Source organism: Pogona vitticeps, chromosome 2, assembly GCF_051106095.1.
Source record: "Pogona vitticeps strain Pit_001003342236 chromosome 2, PviZW2.1, whole genome shotgun sequence".
NCBI classification, from domain to species: Eukaryota; Metazoa; Chordata; class Lepidosauria; order Squamata; family Agamidae; genus Pogona; species Pogona vitticeps.
The window spans coordinates 37748922-37769726 of NC_135784.1; the positions used below are offsets into that span (position 1 = coordinate 37748922).

Below are 20805 nucleotides of genomic sequence, written 5' to 3' on the forward strand. Positions count from 1 at the left end.
GCATAGGAATCTGGAATGTAGGATCGATGAACCTTGGTAAGCTGGATGTGGTCAAACTGGAGAAGGCAAGAATAAATATTGACATCCTGGGTGTCAGTGAACTAAAATGGACAGGAATGGGAGAATTCAATGGGATATAATCTCAAAAATGATAGAATGATTTCAATACAAATCCAAGGCAGACCTTTCAACATCCCAATAATTCAAGTTTATGCACCAACCACCAATGCTGAGGAGACTGATACTGACCAATTTTATGACAGCAGCCACGGAATTAAAAGATGCCTGCTTCTTGGGAGGAAAGCAATGACAAACCTAAACAGCATCTTAAAAAGCAGAGAGATCACCTTGCCAACAAAAGTATGCATAGTCAAAGCTATAGTTTTTCCTGTAGTGATGTATGGAAGTGAGAGCTGGACCATAAAGAAGGCTGACCGCCAAAGAATTGATGCTTTTGAATTGTGGTGCTGGAGGAGGCTCTTGAGAGTCCCCTGGACTGCAAGGAGAACAAACCCATCCATTCTAAAGGAAATCAAACACACATAACAGGCTAATGTATTTAACCTTCTAAAAGATACATTTGAAAGTATTATTTTCATGGTACTTAAAAATGTTATTTTTATAACTTCATATACATCAGTTTGCCTGTTTTCCTGAATAGCAAGGAATATACGATTCACATGTAAAACCTAATAAACATGTTATTTTCAACACCAAACTTTCCACATTATCCTGCTTTATGTTCAAATTTCAAGCAATAAATTCATAGACGTCCCAAGAAACAGAGGTCCAGCTTCCTCCTTTCCATTTCCACATGGTTTGTGTCTATTTCCTCTCTTTGATTAAGGATACTTCCCTGCCTGCATAAACCATTCCAAAGCTACTTATGAGTCCATCAGATGAAGAGAAAGGTGTACCATGTGACTCTGAGCTCTGGGGGTGTGGAAATAATAAAATGGTACTTTGTACTTTCATAGAACCACAGAAGTCTTATTGCTATGCACCACAAGCAGAATGGTTTTAGGATCAATAAACTTGTTTGGACTAGGCATTAACTACTCTAGGAGATTAAATATTATGCATATGAGATGACGTGGTTTCCCCTGGCATAAAAAAAGACCTCAAACAGATCTACGATGTTATTGACATTCTACAGATCTGGGCCAGTGGTTTCACATATCCATGTCTATCAGTGAACATCATATGTGTATAGCAGTCAATGACTGGATGCCCCAGCATCTGTATTTCTGATAGCCTGAGGAGCCTATATTATTGAACAAAAGTTACGTCCAAAGCAGATCAGCTCTGATAGCAGGGTTCCTGCCTATCAGTGCCCTTTTCTCTAACTTGTCAAAGCAGGGTCCGTCACTAGAAGAACCTATATTAAAGACTAGAGGAAAGAATATCAGCACTGTTGTATCTGAACAGGTACAGCCTCTGGTTTCCACCTTGTCACAGGATACCAGTCAGCAGGAACTCAAACTTTGCCAGTTCACAAGGAATGCAATATGAAGAAATGTGTGAATGAATCCTGTCACTGGAATGGATGTACATCTGCCATCAGAAGCAGCAGCTCCATTTCCTTCTCCCCCTCTTCTGGTAATGTTTAGCCAAACAACATGCAGGATATGATATCTTTAGGGCCTGCCTTACATCGAGGCAGAGCATATTGGCTGTTGCAAGCAGCAGATGGGTGTTTGTATGTGTCATGAATATTGCAGAGTTTTGAATTTCTCATAAAATTTTCTTTTTTACTACACAGTAGAAGTCTAGAGATCCATAGAGGAGAATAGACACAAGTTCCCCAAAGTCCACCCCTTTCACATGAACAGGGGGAAAAAAGAGGAAAAGAGGTACTCAACAGAAAGGCAGGGCTCTCTTTGAATTTAAAGGCTAGAAGGAACAATTTTTTTTTAGTGCTGAAAAGCTAAACAGTCCTCTCAGCTCAGAAAAGTACCTCAAACAAACTACAGGCAGCATGTAAGGTTGCAAATAAAACTCAAACAGTGAAAAGTTAGCAAATTGTTAGATATATATTTGATAATTATCTGATTTGTATTGCCAGAGAGGAACGATGCCTTGCAGATTTTCTGACTCAAGTGCTAACATGACTGGTTTTAGTTAGTAGGAATCGTAACTTGGTCCTATTTTGCTACTCAGTCTTGAGAAGCAATAAAATGTCATTCTCTCTCTCTCTCCCTTACACACACACACACACACACACACACACAGACAGAGAGAGAGAGAGAGAGAGAGAGAGAGAGAGAGAGAGATGACCAATGCTTGAAAATGTAGGGTCATGTTCTTTTGTTCTTTTTGCCCTACTATCAGTAGAGAAGTTTTGGAAATTCCTTTCTGTGGCCAACATACATGAGCCATAGTAGTTTGCTATCATCCTTGTAAACAGATGTGTGATTGGTTTGAAATTTCCTGTATTTAGCTATATTCTGATGAACTATGTAACAGATTAATATCCATATTTTCCCTTTTCTTATGAATGTGTGTAACTTATTCACTATACTGAGATATTATGTAAGGCTTCACATATATTTTTGCCAAACAGCCCTGAGCATAACGTACCGAACGTTTATATATTATGGTTCATTATTTATGGTATATAAAATTGTTGATATATAAAATCTATATTGACATTGCTGTTGCTCAAGACAAATACACTTGAACTGAGATTTGTCCCACTAAATAAAATAAAACCAGTACTGCCAAAACTGCTTGGAAAAGCAAGCAATAACACTTTCTATAAATATGTTGATTTATGATACAAGAGCAGCTAAGCAACAATTGCTCATGATACAAACTCTGAAGTATCTCAAATCATACTACCTTTTATTAAGAGTGTGTATCCTGAAACTGTAGCTGTACCATTCCAACTCACGGTATATGAAGAACAATAGCTGGTTATTCTTGAATGGAGTAAGATGTATGTTATATTTCTTTTAAAGAAAAGCCAACCTTGAAAAACAGCATTATTCAAGGTATGATAAACTCACTCCCCTTCTTTCTCCATTTGTTTTGATAGTCTCAAGGAAATGTTAGTGCCCTTTTGTAGAAATCTTTGTGACAGAAGCTCATTCGAAACAACAACAACCCAACTGTTTTGAAATGGGAAGCAAAGTACGAATCTGACATCTTTGCTCCATTTCTGATTCCAGTCTCTCCCTGCTTATGAGGCTGACTGGGGCCAAAAGTCACACAAGCGAGTGGAATTAGAGGACACAGGGATAACCTTTCTGGTTTGCTGATCGTCTAAAAACCAAGAGCAGAGAAAACCTAGAGGGGGAACCCCATGCCGAAGTATTTCCCATTAGAACATAATCACATAGACTGCTCAAATAAGGACATATTCAGTTGTTCTGAAATCAGGAATCAACCCAGTTACAGGGAATGATGCAGCGGTAAATTTAGGAAATGCAAAGCCTCATTATGACAGTCCTCAATGGGCACCCCACACATGGGAGTGCAAAAATATAGGCAGATGGATTAGTGCATAATAAAAATTGAGGTATGGATGTTTTGTAATAGGCCTTCTGATTTCAAACCAAAACACTCTCAAAAACAGTAGGATTCACATACGATGCTGAAAACCATGGGCAGTAGCAAATGCTATATATATAGCATGGTTTAAATATCCAGAAAAAGTGTTTTCCTATGAAAATGGCCACTAGAGCTAGAGACTATGCCTACGCTGACTTCTTAACTTGTGGTAATTGGCTGTTGAAAGCCAGCCAGCAGCACTATGCCAGTGTAAAGATGCAACAGGATTTTGGCCATTCTGTTGCAATGTCTGCTCCTACATTTTCGAATTTATTCAGCTCCTTTTGTATAGAGTCTTGGGTTTGTTTGCTTTTTTAAATAGCAAAGTCCTGAGTTTGTCTTTTTAAGGTCGAGTATATGGAGCAAATAGTTACACTGGTGAATCAACTTAAATAACTTCAGTATTGATAACAGTTAATCAGTACAGATTAGCAATAAAACTTTAGGGAAAGTAATAAGATGGTGCAGGGTGTATGCCAGCTGACTCTGCCTTTGCTATCTCTAATGTTAGCTCAGTAATTACATGCTGAGCACTAGGCTGCTGCACTCTGGCAGTGCCAAAGGGCCAATAATCCTAACACCTATTTCTTGTTTGTCCTTCCTCTACCTACAGCTGAAGGCAACCTATCTTTCTGCTGGCCTGTAGAGCCCCAGGGATCCACCTGTAGCACAATGGCATGACTGAAGTCAGACCTAGGATACTTCTGCCTCTGATGCGTTAAGCATGCTCCCCAGGAATCTCATTCTCATTAGACAAATTTGTTGCCACATAAATGTGTCCACAATTGAGCTGTGCAGTCACAAATGGGCCAGATTCTTTGTCTGTTTCACAGCTGCATGACTACCTCTGCCATTTTGCAATGCCAGTTAAATTGGTGCCTTTTGCAACTGCTGTTTGCTCCCATTGTTTAAATTCCTTGCCAAATGGAAAGCTCAAAATTAGCTATTTTGCAAGTCAGTCTTGAGCGGATCTGATACAACAGGTGAGTCTTGAATATGCAGCATCGTGGAAGCTCACAGTTATCTTCCTTTAAGCAGGGAGAAGAGAATGCACCACTTGAGAATTTCCAAATGTAAGACTATAGCTTTTGCGGGGGAAGGCAGGGGGAAGATTGAGACTTCTGCTTTCAAAAGAAAATAAGATGACTAATCCTTGATTATAACATTCTGGTCTATTTAGGAGAGATTTGGCCCACTAGGTATGTCAGAGTGACACTTGCTTTCACATTTTCTTAATTAACAATGCAGACCTACCAACCTACTTGAAGCAAAAGGCTTAGAAATGGAGGTCCCCACGGCTGTTAATTTTTACATGCCTACAGCCAGCTCCGTCTTGGTACACAAGAGAGTAAACTATAAAAGATAAATGCTTTTCCTTATGCAAGGGGAGCCAACAATGAGTAATAAAGGGATATCAATTATTCACAGGGTCTCCCAACAGCTCAGAATTTCAAGTGAAAAAGCCCTTGATAAATAGGTTGTTAGATGAGCTTCATGTAAAGAATAAGAATTTTCTGGTGAAGGCCCCATAACATAACAAGGGAAGAGGAGGCCTTATCTAACAGAACAAAGCAAGAACCCCAAAGGGTAGTGGGAGGTGGGGGTCCTTTGGAAAAAGTATTTTGTAGCTCATTCATCCTTTGTGCTTCCTATGGACACCTGTGCCAGCACACTATAAAATCTGAATATATGAAAATATCTCACTGAGTGGGATCACTGGTTCAGCTAGCCTTTTATCACTCACTCTTAACTTTATGGTCTAGGCTGAGGATTTCCCCATCACCAGCTACTTCATCATTAAAACCCAAAAGAAAAGAAAAAGCTTGAGATTCCTGGGATTGAACCTAGCATTTTCCTGATGTAAAGCATCTGTTCTGCTACTGAGATAGGCTTTTTCATCATCTTAGAACTACAGAGCTGGAAGGGAGCCTTGAGATCAACTGGTCCAGATCCCCGGCCAAGAGGCACACTATGGGTATCAATCTCCCAACCTGGTCTTCACAGCCAGATGCCTAAACCACAGAGTTTCCTCCCACAGCATCCCTTTGCCACGGATTAATGAGGACTCGACAGGATTTCTGATTCTACAGATTTTCTTTTCAATTCCCAGGGTTGTGCAACTGAAAAATGGAGAAAGCCATCCAATTCCAGCCCACTTTTCTCACTGCAGGGTAGAAGAAGATAATACAGAAGAGCACTAACAAAATATCTACTCAGCCACTCTGATGGATATGACCGTGAACCTCCTCCTGCCACCCACATCCCTCTGTGACATGCAGCAGGGCAAGGCAGGGCAGGATACTCTCGCTACAGCAGCACCGATGGTGGCTTTTATGCTAGCAAGACGTCCCAGCTCTTCACAAAACAGACCTGCTCTGTTCTACCTTGAGCTGAGATTTCTTCTGCCCCATCTTTGAAGTTCTGTACATGCATCATGGTTCAAAAGGCCCAACTCATATGAAAACAGTTTTTAACTGTACAGAAAGATGGTTGCATTGCAGAGCATCAGGTATAATACAAATACATGGTCCATGATTGCCACTGTACAATTACAGATTCCTGGTATATCTGCCCTGGCCTCATTCTTTTCTCAGCCCTCCTGTGTGCTTTGTTCTAGCCTTGTCTGGAGTCTGACAGCCTGGTATGCTTCATTTCACTGTGATCTCCACCTTCCAATATTTAATCAAGCCTTGCATTTTCTGGCCTCTATCCAAGCCCCATCTCCAGCCATTTCTATCTTACCAGTCAGATAGGAGCTCCCCTACCATCTTGTGTATTTCCCTTTTGTGTCCTGTTAGAAAAAAACATGATGTTTGCTTGCTGGCTGAGCAGCACTTGATTGTTGAATTGAAGCTTTGAGGCTTTGTCACGTATTCTAGTTTCACCAGGTTTTCATGGGTTGTGCAAATCCATGAGCCAACATCCTTCCTGTTGGTTACCATAATACATAAATGCTGACTTACCCTTCAAAGGCAAAAAGCGAAGTGTGCTGCTCACTGGATCACTGGATGGAGTTTAAGGAAGAGATTACTGTACTACTAAATCCCACTAATTCAATGGCCTATTGTAGTTGTGACTTACTACGCTAACCAACAGGATTTCAGCCCATGTCTTTGGCCAGTATTCTCCTGTATTACGCACCTATGGAAGGGCAATCGCATAAGCACTCCCCATGCTCTGGTCTGTTGCATGCTCAGTTTCACACTGATTGTGTCAATGGTCACACAACTGTTTGTACAATCAGTTGTGCAGCAGAGGGTCTGCTGAAGCAGGGAAAAGCTTACACTCTGAGTAGGAAACTGATTTTCACCAATAGAAGACTCCAGAGAACATTTCAGGAATGATTAAGTGGGCTCTTGGCAGCTTCCGGAGGAATATTTCTGTGCACAGTTCTTCTCAAAAGATAGACCTTCATCGTTCAGTGGCAGTTTTTCCCACATAAGTGTTAAGCACTCTGAGGATTAGTGCCAGCTTCACAGTTTAGGTGTCCAAGTGCAAAATAAACACCGTGTCACCATGAACACAAGCAATGTGGTCTTGGGTGTTAAGTAAGTTCAGTCTTGGTTACTATTTGAACAAGAGTCTGTAAAAGAATTCCAGCCATCTCTAGGTAAGACTTGGAAATAATTCTGCCTAAATCCACAGAGAGCTGCTGCCAGTCAGAGCTGACAGGAATGGGCCAGATGGAGCAATGGTGTGACTCAGCACAAGGGCAGCTTTCTACATTCCTACATTCCTAGTCTCACTGAGACTCCTCTATGCATGGGGCACATCCCCTCTTCCCCATCCCCAGTGTCACTACTGCTCATTCAGTTGCTACTCTCCCTTATTTAATTATTTCATTTATATTGTTTTTGCCCCATCTTTCTCCCTAAAAGGACCCAAGCCTGCCATCTTTGTGGGCATGATTCACACAAATGTGCCAAAATAAAAGAGAGAAGGATACTGCTCTTATTTCCTCCTCCTTTAAACTCTTGGCATACTCAGAAAACACAGGAGTTCCAAAGAGAAGCAGCAGAGACAGGAAGTTACCGGATCTGAGTATCAAGTTATTTAAAGTGAACAACAGAAGCTCTCTGTTTGGGAAGCAAAGAGGCCACAGGCAAGAGGCTGGAGAATGGTCAACAAGGCTAAATGATTGACAAGGAGCACCAAGGGTGGTCCTAGCTGCTCCTCTTAGCAACAAATTGGGCAGATCAGGAAGAGACAACTGCTCCTACATGGAGGTGGTACTAGATTGGCTTTCTTGTCTTATATCATCCAACTATCTAAGCCTGGAGGATCAGATTCAGGATGGACAAGGTCTTCCTTGACTAATAGTCATGACAACTATATATAAAGTACCTCAAAGATCAGAGGCAACTCATGTTCATGGAAAAGATGAACATGTGTGGGTGGGTTGTTATGGCCCTCCTGTCCTCCTTGCAAGATTTCTATTGACATGTTATAGGATATAGGATGGAGGGCTATATGAATTCTTTGGTCTAATCTGGCAGGGCAGTTCTTTCAGAGGCAAACTTGGCTGGCAGTACTGAAAAACGGTCTCTCATCCACAGCACTCAAGCTGCAGGCCAATAAAAGTAAAATTACAGAACAACAATCCAGAAGGAAATACCTGAAATAAAATGTATACATATGCTGGACACCCATCGGACTGGATTAACTATTAACCCAAGTTTCTTATGCCATTACCAAATGTGATAATATGTTGTTATTTGCTGCTGTTTTCCTTCCCAGCTAAGTAGGTCCAGCCTTTCAGAAGAAGGCTCAAAAGGAAAGTCTGTCATTCTCCACCTTATCACATGTTGTTTCCTTTATTCATTGTTGCTCTTTACAGAATCAAGCTTGAAAATACAGTAACTAAATAGCAAACAGTAGTCTTAAATCACAATTAGGGATGAAATGCAACTAAATGCCACTGTCCTTTTTATGTTTGAACCTTGCATGGATGCTTTATCATGTAGTCTCTGTATTTTCCACTCTTACGTCCAAAGAAGTGGGATTGTTCCATGAAAGCTTATATTAAAATAAAGGAGTTCGTTTTTCAGGAGCCACAATGTCTTCCTTTTTTCTCTTACTGATAGGAATGTACAGACTAACATGGCTATCACTTTGAAAAGGCCAAGAAAAGTATCATATCAGTGGTGCCCAACCTCCAAATGTTCTTGGACTTCAACTCCCAGAATTCCTGGCCTGCAGAGGTGATAGCAAAGGCTTCTGGGAGTAGTAGTCTAAGAACATCTGGCGGCCAAAGGTTGGGAACCACTGATTTAGATTACAGTGTTATTCTCCCCCTTATGAAAATATAGTTGACTTCCAATTGGTCCCATTAAACTGAGAATATTTCCCCCTTTTCCTTGGGAAGGGAAAATATAAAGAAATATGGCAAAAGAGAAATCAAGGCAAACATATTTTAAAATGTTGAATATATCTCCTGGGATAGTAAATGAATTCTGAGCAATGAAATGAACCTTTTACAGGAATGCTAGTTAACATATTTTACCTCAAAAGATAAATGTCATCCTTGACACATACTGGAAGGAAACACACACACATTTTCTTTCACAAGGATAATCCACTTTGCATCCAGTTGAATAACAAGAACAAGGAAGGAAGGAAGGAAGGAAGGAAGGAAGGAAGGAAGGAAGGAAGGAAGGAAGGAAGGAAGGAAGGAAGGAAGGAAGGAAGGAACATGTCAATCTAATATCTAAAGAAATCAGACTAGTCCCCTCTTTATTATGCTTTTGATAGGCAAAGAAATTTATATCCTCCCACTAAGCTTTTAAAGATTTTAAAATGTTTATTTCTCTTTCTTTCTCTCTCTCTCTCTCTCTCTCTCTATCTATCTATCTCTCTATCTCTCTATCTATCTATCTATCTATCTATGAATGCTCTAGTCTGGTCTTCATTGTATTGTCATGATGTCTTTTACCCTATCCTCATTGCTGTTTTAATCTGAATTTTGTTTTACTTTGAATTTTGAGCATTAAGTAAAGTTTAAATATGTGGAATAACAACAACAACAACAACAACAACAACAAACAAGAAGAAGAAGAAGAAGAAGAAGAAGAAGAAGAAGAAGAAGAAGAAGAAGAAGAAGAAGAAGAAGAAGAAGAAGAAGAAGAAGAAGAAGAAGAAGAAGAAGAAGAAGAAGAAGAAGAAGAAGTGGTCCTGCCCCCACCCCAATTTGCTTTAGTGTATGGGATAGTATACAGTACTCCTCAATCAAATACCTAGTTTTCTTTAAAAAAATATTTTTGGGCAAGGCTATAATCAAATCAACAATATCTCCCCTCCAGTCATTTTTATTCTCTAAATTAAAAAGCACCCCTCCAACTAAGAAAAATTCCCCATCAGAGAATAAATAGTATTCAGCCTGTAGAGCATCCAGATGACACAACAGGTGCCATACTTGCTGAACAAAGCTGAAAGACTTCTCAAGAAGTAGACATAAAAATAAAAACACTAAAGGGTCGGTGATATTACAGTATTTGCCTTCTTTATAGGTTCTTTAGTATCTAGAATGCCTTGAATAATTTCCATGGAATGCATCATCTCTTTCATCTCTCTTTCAACTCTCTTTCATCTCTCTAGCCCTCTAAGACAGGGATGGGTGGCTGGGATAGCCCTCCAGCTATAGCATTCCCAAGGATTGGCTGTGTATAGTTATTGCTGAGAGAAGCTGGAGGTCAACAATACCTAGATTGTTGCCTACCACATTGTTTCTCTGGAAATATGAAATATTAGCAATTTTCTCCCTCTAGTTCCTTCTTCTACTGCATGATTATTCCTGCTACCCTATCATCATTGCCGCCATCATCATTACATCATCACCACCACAGCTGAGTCTGTCCCACTTTTCTAGATGCTAATCTTTTAAAGGCATTTTATAAATAAACATTATCAAAATAGTATCAGTATTATAGATGGGGGTATTTGTATTCGTTGGACCTTCCTATTGCGCCGTTGTCCGCAATCGATTACCCAGTCCTGGCAGGAGGTGGGATGACAAGCCTCTCTGCTAGGTCGAAGAGTGGTTAATCCATTGCAGAGAACAGGATGATAGGAAGCCACCACAGAGCCAATGGCAGAGGCAAAATCATGATTTCCTCATGATTTCCACCTGTTCATATACGAATACCCCCATCTCTAATCAGTGTCCCTTCAGGTTACATGAGATGGCCTTATGGGGAGTGGGAAGTATTGGCAAAAATAATGTCTTGAGCTTTCACAACTCCTTCAGTTTGTGAGAAAGAGTCACACCTCATCTTGACAATTGTCAAGGTAAAACGTCTGCAAGGCACTACAGAGAAATAAAGTACTCACAACACAACACATACTTATACAAGGAGAACAAATAATTGAAAAAGTAAACACACACATGCTTTATGTGTGAAAAAGTTGTGTGAGCTAAGTAAAATGATTAAGTAAATGCATCCAAGAATGTGATGTTGTGAACACATTTGGGTATCCCTTGGGCAACAGCAGCACCCTGTTGGATGACGCTTCCTCTTTAGAATCACCAAACAAAGAAGACAAACGGGGAAAGGGTTCTAAAAAACACTCAGATTTTTAGTGTGGGAATGAAAATACCAAATTTGGACAGAATTAGCTGGTTACTGGTACCTTAAGACTATTAATACAAGCGTGGGCTGTATATGGAAAGAAGAAACAGGCAAAAATAACTTTATAACAGAAGAAAAAGCCTTAAGGATTAAGAATAAAGCCAAATAGTTATTATCCTATGTATAGTTGAGTCAGCAGTCCCTAGAACTTTCTCATATAATTCCAGCTATGAAAAGGGACAGGTTGGTTTATTCCTTTTTTGGCAATCACATAATTAATCACTGGGGAAAACGGAATTGTTTCCAAAGTAGAGTCTCTGTTATGGGTTTCTATTTAAAAAAAAGAATGTAGGATCACTCCGGCTTGGTCCATTTTCAGCACATGCTATCACCGGAAATGGATTGAAAGCAAGCCACTTCAGGATATCAGCAAATTGAACAATTCCTCCCCTCGATGACAGAGGAGCAGGGTAAGTGAATTTGTTTTAGACTCTAGTAGATCATCGCTGGTGTGCAGCATCACATATAAAAAATAAGCAAATGTTTTCTTTGCCTTCTCTGAAGAGTCAGTCAAGAAACCTGAATCTGTAGATTTGGCTGCTGACAGTTTCTCAACTGATCCTTTAGGACAAAGCAAAGACTTTTTTTTAATGAGTGACGCAGCACATCAGCAAGGGTCTACTACAGTCTAATCAATCCCAGGTGACCCTAGTTAGACCACACCAGCCTGCTCCAAAAGTTTACTCGGTTTACTTTTAGTCCATTTTAGAAGACAAGAGTCTTCTCATTAGAGAATGAAAAAACAAACAAAGAAACCCTGAAATGTGCCCAAACTGAAAGACAACCCTAGATTACTAAGAAATAGCCTATGTTTGAGATCTTAATGATTTATGTTATTTTATTTTGTATTTTTTTTAAAAAAAAACTTCTAGGATCATGTGACTTTTCCTTCATTTTGGAAGAGTGCTGATTATTTCCAGGAATGTGACAACTCCACCATTTGCCGAAGACAGCACACCATTCTGGTTCCACTGTCCTTATTTCATTTCGCAAATTTTGATCTGGCATCTTGAGATGTCCTGGAAGAGATGCCATAGAATTAATACCTCATGAAGGTATATGAAAGTAGATAATACTTTCAGGTCTTCTCAAAGAAAATCTCCGTTTACTTTGACTTCAGGCTGATAACTTGCATCTGTCAACACTAATTTACATCAGAATCTGCAAATTAATCATCTCACCTGAAGACTATTAGAAATACTGTAAAGGCTTATGTCTTATAACTAAATTAACTTTGAAATTTTGCTACACAAAGTAGTATTATTATCTAGTCTAATGCTTATCTTCTTTTGAGATAAATTAATTGCCAATTTCCCTGCTTTATTCCTCTGCATAATATTGAATTGAGCAAGATGCAATAATTCCTATTAGTAATTGCAAGTCCACCCACCCCTCAGCATTTGACTTAAGAATAGTCTTTGTCTATCAGGTGAGAAAGACTGACATCTGAGCAAATTCCTAAGAGCGCTATTGATCTTTGTAGACCTGAAAGAGTTAAGTCCTGTATGAAAACATATAACAATTTCCAATTATATAAAAGTTTATCCGGGCATCAGGGTATAACTCTTTCCAATATTGAAAGAGTTCTAGACAACATCAATTTTTCTATTTCTACCAGCTTTAATCATCTACATTGTTTCTATGTTTCATGGGCACAAAAATACGTTGAAAACATGTAACTTTTTGAGAAGTCACAAGCATGTCAGTTGTATGGCCATCAAACTTACAGCATTGAAAAAGCTGTTGGTGCAGACGTGTAAAACATGTAAAAGCTATCCAAAAATCTGGTGAAAGGAACTGCAGGCATAAATTCTTTAAAATATATGAAAACTAAATTTAAGTTGCAGGCAAATACTTAAGTCAGATGTAAGTCCAAAATGGCGCTATTGAAAATAATGTCTTCTCGAAGGCTTTCACGGCTGGGAACCCATGGTTGTTGTAGGTTTTTCGGGCTGTTTGGCCGTGTTCTGAAGGTTGTTCTTCCTAACGTTTCACCAGTCTCTGTGGCCATGGGCACCTTCAGAGTTCTGACAACCTTCAGAATACGGCCAAATAGCACAAAAAATCTACAACTATCAAAAATAATGTTTTGATCATGCTCTATAAACACAGAAGCTTATGGCCTAAAAAGAGACAATTAAAATTGTGGCACATTTCTAAAATACATCATTAAAAATGAAAGACAGTATAGGTTTGAGCAATCTAGCTTTTTTTGCCTATTACTGAAAAATATTCTAAGAGCTCATGCAGTGAAGCTAGTTTGAATCTATGGAGGAAAATCCATTTTGTTCTTTTCTGTTTTGAGGTACTAGTGTGAGCTGTGCTGCTACATGTGGCTGCTTTTTGATGTCTGGTGCTATTCACTGTGTGTCGCATGTGTAGCATGGTATGTATGTGTCTCTTGCCTCCCGATTAGACATGGGCACTGATGAACCACCATTTGGTGGTTCTTCTTGGTTTGTAGTCCCTCAAGGTTGACAACTCACACATTTGCAAATGCTTTACTGATGAACCACAAATCAGTTTGTTGGTGTTGTTTCCCTTTAGACAGCCTGGGGCTATCTTTAAAAAAAGCTGAGACAAACCCAAACTGATCCAAAGCAATGAACTGGCGATTTTTCATGATTTCCTGATTCATTTTGGGCTTCATGCCCATCTCTAATCCCTATATTTATATTTCGCTCTGTTGTTTACTTTAACTTTATTATTATTACAATCATGGACCAGCCATGTCAGATATACAAACTAGAATGCAATAACAGACCGTATAATATGTACAAGCAATACAAAGCAGACTAAAATTCAAATTGCAATTAAGTGTACGTTTCTAATCTGATTACTAGAGTGATATAGTCATCTGTTTTCTTATTATACAAGCTGCTGCACAGAATTTTGCAACCTTAGCTGTAATTTCACATGAGCAATCTCCTTTTGTAAACAACTGAATTTTGCCAGTGTAGTAAATTACTCATCTTTATAAACAGTCAGGAAAAAAAAACCTCTATTGTAGATCCCCGCCTTAAAAACTTCAAAGATAAACCAGAGAATTCATTACCATGTTGTTCTTGTGGTCATCTATTGCTTGGGGTAATTCACTCACCATTGTAGGCACTTACAAAATCACCTGTAAAGGAAAAGTAACTAACAAATGTAAAAAGCCAGAATCCTATCTATAATTAATATTTATGTTATTTCTACCATTGTTATTCTATTCCAGAGGTTCTTACATCCTTTATAGTATAAGCTTCAGTGGAATACATCTGTATATCTATCAAATAGGCTATTACCCAACTGCCTTTATTACCAACCAGCTACAATCTCTTTATTTTGATGCCATGTATATATATTTGCCATGTTATATCTTCCTCTTATGTCTGAGGAAGTGGATTTTATCCATGAAAGCTCATATTAAAATATAATAGTCTTTAAGGTGCTGCATTTTTGTCTTTTTAAAATTTGTTCTTTGATTTTTAATCTGTTTTTACTTACAATGCTTTTAGCAAGGTGGCAAATACAACTCCCATATACGTATGATGAGGCTAGCAAGTTGCCCCATGGCAGATAGCAGCTTTTGTTGAGACTAAATGGGTCCCTATACCTATGGGAATAGTTAACTGATGCCATAGTAATTTACCAGGTAGGAAAAATGCCATGAGCATAAAGTGCTGGTGAACTAATTGGGTCAAGTTCCAATTTGCTTTTATCTGCATTTTGGTGTTCCAGGGGGCTTTTTCCTCCTTTATTATTTTTTTCTCATAATTTGTTTAATGTTATTTTACATTGACCTTGCCTTCAGACTTGGCTGCAGAGCTGATTGTTTTACAGTGACTTTTAGTAAACTGCTGTTCAGACCTCATTTTTAAAGCATTATGTGTATATTCAGAATTGCTTTCTTTGCACTCTCTTTCACTATGTTAACACTCCATACATTCAAAATTTCAAACCTTGACACTTCCATTACAATATTTTGATGCTTGGTTGAAAGTAGGACCGAACAAGATGTTCAAGCTCGTTCCCCATCCAGTGGGGTGTGGCAGTGTGGCTCCTCTTCCCCCAAAGGGCCACTGTCATCCTAGGCAATTTCCAAGCACCCTCATCTTTTGAACCTGGCTGGCTGTAGAGCAGCATGAACATTGAGTTTGTGCAGTGGCTCCTGCTTTTCCCAGCGGGCAAGTGAAAGGGAGAGAGGGAGGGAGGCAAGCAGCAGGCAGGGAGGGAGCAAACAAGATGGGTAAGGCAAGCAAACTTGAGGGAGAGAGGAAGGGGAGAAAGGAAGGGCAGCAATGATCATGATGATAGTCATCACTGGCATTTTGCCCCAGTTCAGACAGTGGTCATGCCACCATTGGGTGATAAGGATGCAATTTCTGGCAGAAAATCAATTTTGTGAGAAAGGAAAAGCAAGCCATACTTTCCATGTGTTTATCTTTGGACATTTCCATTTGTAACCAGAGCAAGTGACATATTTCGCTAAATTATGTGTTCTGAAGAACAATCAAAGGCCAGAATGTGCAAGCTCACTGAATGCTTTGTACATTGTTATTCTACCCGCTCCATTTGCATAAGAGCTGTTCAAATAATTTCCATCTATAATGCAGGGAATAATGTGCAATTTCTCCTTCTTTTTCATACAACTTAAAAACAAATTCAAAACCTTCATTTGAGCTGGGTTTTGCATTGCTTGGTACATGGCAATTAAGGCCATACAATGTGATCTCATGCTGCCGTGGTGCTCATGAAATAAGGCAGATTATTGTAACTGATCTGGAAGGGAAATTCAAAGCATATTCTACTTCTTTTGTGATGTTCACAAAAATCAACAAGGCTGTAGAATTAACTGTTTTAAAAAGAAAACAGGCTAGCATTCAAGGCAGTGTAGGACATGCCTTCTTTGTTTCTGGATGCAGTGTTGAACAACAAAATCTGAGGTCATGTCCTCCCTGTGGAAAGCAGATCTATAATATTACCTTGCTGTAGGACTTATTTCAAACTTTTCAACCAATCCCTGTGGCTGTTAATCATAAGGGAGTCGATCCAGAAAAAGCCATGTGTGATCGGCCTCTCTGAGGCAGCTGTCTCATTCCCCATGGATTTGCCTGGGATCATGTGGGATGTTTTTGAAGATTTAAGGTCTATGAAATGTTGTTGTGCTAAATGTTGGAGTTATGCTGTGCCGATTTAACCTTGTGTTTTGGTGGATTTGTGCTGCATTAGATTTTATGGTCTGAATTTATTTTGAATGTGGTCGCTGCTATTTTTATTGTAAGCTGCTCAATGAACTTGTTATTATGTGGCGTATAACGTTGTAAGGAAACAAATAAATAGAAGTGTATGAAACTTCTCACATTGCTGAGGCTGCATGTTTATGAAGGGAGCCATTTGTTTATATCGATCAGTTGCCACTCAGCCTTGATCACATGCCCAACTGCATAATTAGGAAGTCATTTAGTGACAATTTGCTGCCACAGTTTGCCATGCTAAGGCCAGTGTAAATCCCCACTAGCATTCTGGCCAGAAGCAAAAGAAAAATAAGTTTGAAGAAGGGGTCTTATCCATGAAAGCTCACACAAAAATGTAACAGTTTGGAAGGTGCCACAACATCTTTGACTTATTTATTTTAGTAGTGGTTCCCCCCCCGCCGCCATTATGCAAGCAGAGGACTAGCACAACTACTTCTTCTAAAATGCCAGTTCTGGCCTCTCTTCCAACCACCTGACCTGGATGGAATTGCTGCATCCTCCAAATCATTGTTTTCCACATTTCCTAAAAGCTTCTCTTCAGAAGCCAACAAAATTGTGGACCGACAAGTCCAAGGAGCTGCTATTTGAAACCCAACCAGCATCCACAATTGTGAAATGCATTCCAAAAAATAAGGGGGAGAAAAGTTATTATCACTAATAAGAAAAGCACAATATTTTGAATTAACATTGCTCTTTCATCCATTAATTAATTAACATATAATTTAGCAGGAAAGCAAACACATTTCTCTCTTGGAAAGGAGGTGGGCAAAACTCAGGTATCTTATGCAAAGCAAGCCGTTGTAAATTTGTTTGAGATATTAAAATATTTTAAAGCAATTTCCCTATAGACTTCTGTGCTGGAAAAAGCACAAAGCAATGAAATAATCCACTAAGTTTGCAGAAAGCTCAACTTTCAAAAGGAAAGAAAAACAAATTTTTGAAAAGTGTTAATTACAACATCAACATTTTGCAACAGATATTATGGATAGCAGCTGCCAAAAATTGTAATGTATGCAAATTATTTTCATTTGGGATTCTTTTTAATTATTAGGGTGGTGATTGCAATGTGAAAAAAGTGAAAAAGTAATCTCTAAGAGCATATCCAAATTGGCACCCTCTTCCACATGCCTCCCTCCCTTCACAGAAATTGTACTTTGAAGGTATAACACCAAAAATGATTAATGACCCCTGACATTAGAATTTGAAATGCCCTTCATGCAAATATCCCAGTTCTTCAATTCTTTTGTAATACAATAGGCAGGCAGGAATTAGAATTGCAAAAAAGTGAAAGGGGCTACATGGAAATTGCACAACGAAGTGGCTCATTGTGATACTGAGTGAGCAAAATGAAATGAATACAAGATAACACAGATACAGGAGTCTTGCAGGCCTGTTCCATAAAACTACCCACTCATTAAGAATTGGTCTCCTTGCACACAGAGAGAGATCTGACTAAATGATTTGATCTTTCCGCAAGGACTTTAAAACAGTCAGAAAATGTGATTAATTTTAATCATGAAAAAGGTGGATTCTTAAAGGACAGCTCCAACTAATTTACAATACATAAATGTATAAAGTAGCGTTTGGAGAATATATCAGTATAAAAGCAGACAATGGTTTCAATCCAGAGTTTAAAAATGAACTCAGATTTAGACTATAGTAGGGCTACTCATTATGGTGTAGTGGACACAGTAATAGACTTGGGACTCAGGAGACCTAGATTTGAATTCCACCGGATGGGGCACTGGTAAAACCACCCCTTAAATATCTCATCCTGAAAGTGTTGTTGGGGTTCTGACTTAAAGACACATCACACACAGGTCTACTCTAAGCATAACTGGGTTTAGTCCGGCATCTGTAGTAGATTCATGATGCCACAAACATCCTAAGGACAGGAGAAGTGTACGAACATTAGGGATGAGTAGACGTTCTCCAATCTGTTTCATTATTTTCTGTGGCTAGGCTCTGCTCCCTGTTTCGTTCTGCCTGCCTTCTGCTTTAACTTGGAGAATTTCTCAAATTAATCTTTGTCAAGATTTTGTGACTCTGTATGCTCACTGACATCTGATGAGTGTGAGGATGCAAAAAAGGAATGCCAACAGGCAGTACTTAAAGCATCCTCTTGAAGTACAAGAGGAGTGGGGGGGGGACTTGTAGTATCTCATGGGTGTGCAGCAGTCTAAATGAAGTCTGGAAATACTAAAACCAAGCACACAAAAGAAACGTGAACCACTAACACCTTGGTGCTGCTCCACAAACATGGGCAGGCACTTCAGAGCATCAGATTTGAGAGGGAATGGTTTACCTGAGGATCCTTAAGAGCAAATTAATTGTGCCATTCTTTTGAAAGACAGTAACCAGTAGCTAGGATGATAATAGAAAAGGTTGTCCATAGAAATGTTTCAGGTGAGGGAGATAAAGTCTATTAATGATACCTGAGGATTGTCGACTTCGCTATAGCTTTTATCCTATTATATCATCAATGTTTATCTCTTAGAAAATCTATAGAAAGAACAGCATAATTGGATCAGATCTAAGCTGCCTGTTGGCTCAGTAGATTCTCCTCAAGGACCCGTCAAGGGTTCCTGGTGATCTTTCACTGATGTCAGCGGCCAGTTTACCTACGTATACTTCATTCTGTGTAATTGATGTGTGTTTGTTTTTATTTTTGTTTTAATGTACATGGTTATATTTTTAAAAACAACATGAAATTTAGGATTCCAGGCGAGTAATATACATACATCTCGGGCAGTCACCATGTTTCTAGGAGTTGTATCCAAAAAAATTAACTCTTCTAAGTTCTGGGCAACAGTTTCTAAAATCTCTTGCCATGAACTGTGTTGGCAAGGGCTGACAGGAGATGCTATACAAAACATCAGAAGACCAGCACTAAGCTTCAATAGAGCATTGCACAGGCTTTCACATTTTCCAGACTGCAGGAAAACTAAGTGAATTGTTTGGCGTAAACATAGGCTGCCCAGTATATCTATCTTTATATAGGTATAGATAAAGTTGTGTGGAGAAACATACTGGCTGAAATCCAGTAATAAGTCACAACTACCTCCCACACTAGTTGTGACTTATTACTGGATTTCAGCCGGTATGTTCCTATTTGGTCCTTTACTTATATATAGCACTGCCCCTCGTGTTCTGTTTGGTCTTTAATTGAGACTGTTTCTAGCTCAGTGGTTTAAGGATCTGGCTGTGGAGCCAGATGTTGGGAGTTCGATCCCCCACTGTGCCTCCTGCAAATAGAGCCAGCCTGTATGGTCTTGGGCAAGCTTCACAGTCCCAGGAAAGAAGAGAATGGTAAACCACTTCTGTGTATTCTCTACCTGAAAAACTCTAAAAACCATACGTGAAAACTGACATTATTATTATTCCTAATGCAGTTGCCCCGCCCTTCATTTGACAACATTTTGAGTATTATGGAAGCAATGTCAGTAGCCAACCGTACTGTCATTTCTTCCTCTGATTGGTGGCATTTCTCATAATATCCAAAGGCAAACCTGTGCAAAGCCAGGACATTTCCCCTTCACATATTATCAAGAAGCGGCACTAGGCAAATATCTGAAAACATTCTGATGCTACACTTTTGTGCAAGGTCTCAGGGAACCGAACTGAAGTCTCAAAGGATTGTTCCATTTCTCCATAATTCCAGGCAGCGGAACGAATCTCAGGGCAAGAGGTGCTGGAGGAAGAGAAAGTTGGTTTTTGCCTTAATGCCTGGGATTCCACATTTTCTTATCCCATCCCAACTGTCTCACTAGGGAAACATGGGTGTGTGCTATCTTTGGGCAATGTTGGTGCATGAAAGGAGTAGAAAGAAGGGCAGTGAATGAGCACACTTGGGCCCATCATGCTGTTTGGAACAAGACAGGAAGTGGATTCCAAGCCTTGCGATTTCTTCTTAAACAAACCCTGGCAGTTGTGGTGGTGGCAAGGCCTGGGGATGAGGGGGGGAGCCAAAATTCCTCTTGAGCCTTCCAGAAGCTTCAGCAGTAAGGTAGAACATTGAAAAAATCAACCATGTGCCATGTGTGCTTTAGACAGGGCTGTATGGGTAAGAGTGTTAATTAGAATGGGCTCTGAGATTAACTGGGTTTTAAAGGGTTTTGGGGCACACTGACTCAGATCTGTCTAATGCCTGTGTCCTCAACCAGCTGGCACAAAAAGACTTCTTCCTGCTCCCAACTCTTACCTGCTTCATCTCTATGACATGATAAGAACCCTTGCTCGTGGAGCAATAGAGCCTCGTGGCGCAGTGGTTAAACCACTGTACTGCAGCTAAAACTGTGCTCACGGTCCAGGGTTCAATCCCAGGTAGCCGGCTCAAGGTTGACTCAGCCTTCTATCCTTCTGAGGTCGGTAAAATGAGTACCCAGCTC

At 39.6% G+C, this 20805-nt stretch overlaps 1 long non-coding RNA gene across 1 annotated transcript in view; it reads right to left on the minus strand.

The window, feature by feature from the left end:
- LOC144587634 (uncharacterized) overlaps positions 1-20273 on the minus strand; it is a 31380-nt gene extending 11107 nt beyond the window's left edge. The window contains exon 1 of the long non-coding RNA XR_013542803.1: positions 6295-20273. This is a non-coding gene — a long non-coding RNA (uncharacterized LOC144587634). The remainder of the gene's footprint in view (positions 1-6294) is intronic.
- Positions 20274-20805: the final 532 nt, after the last annotated feature.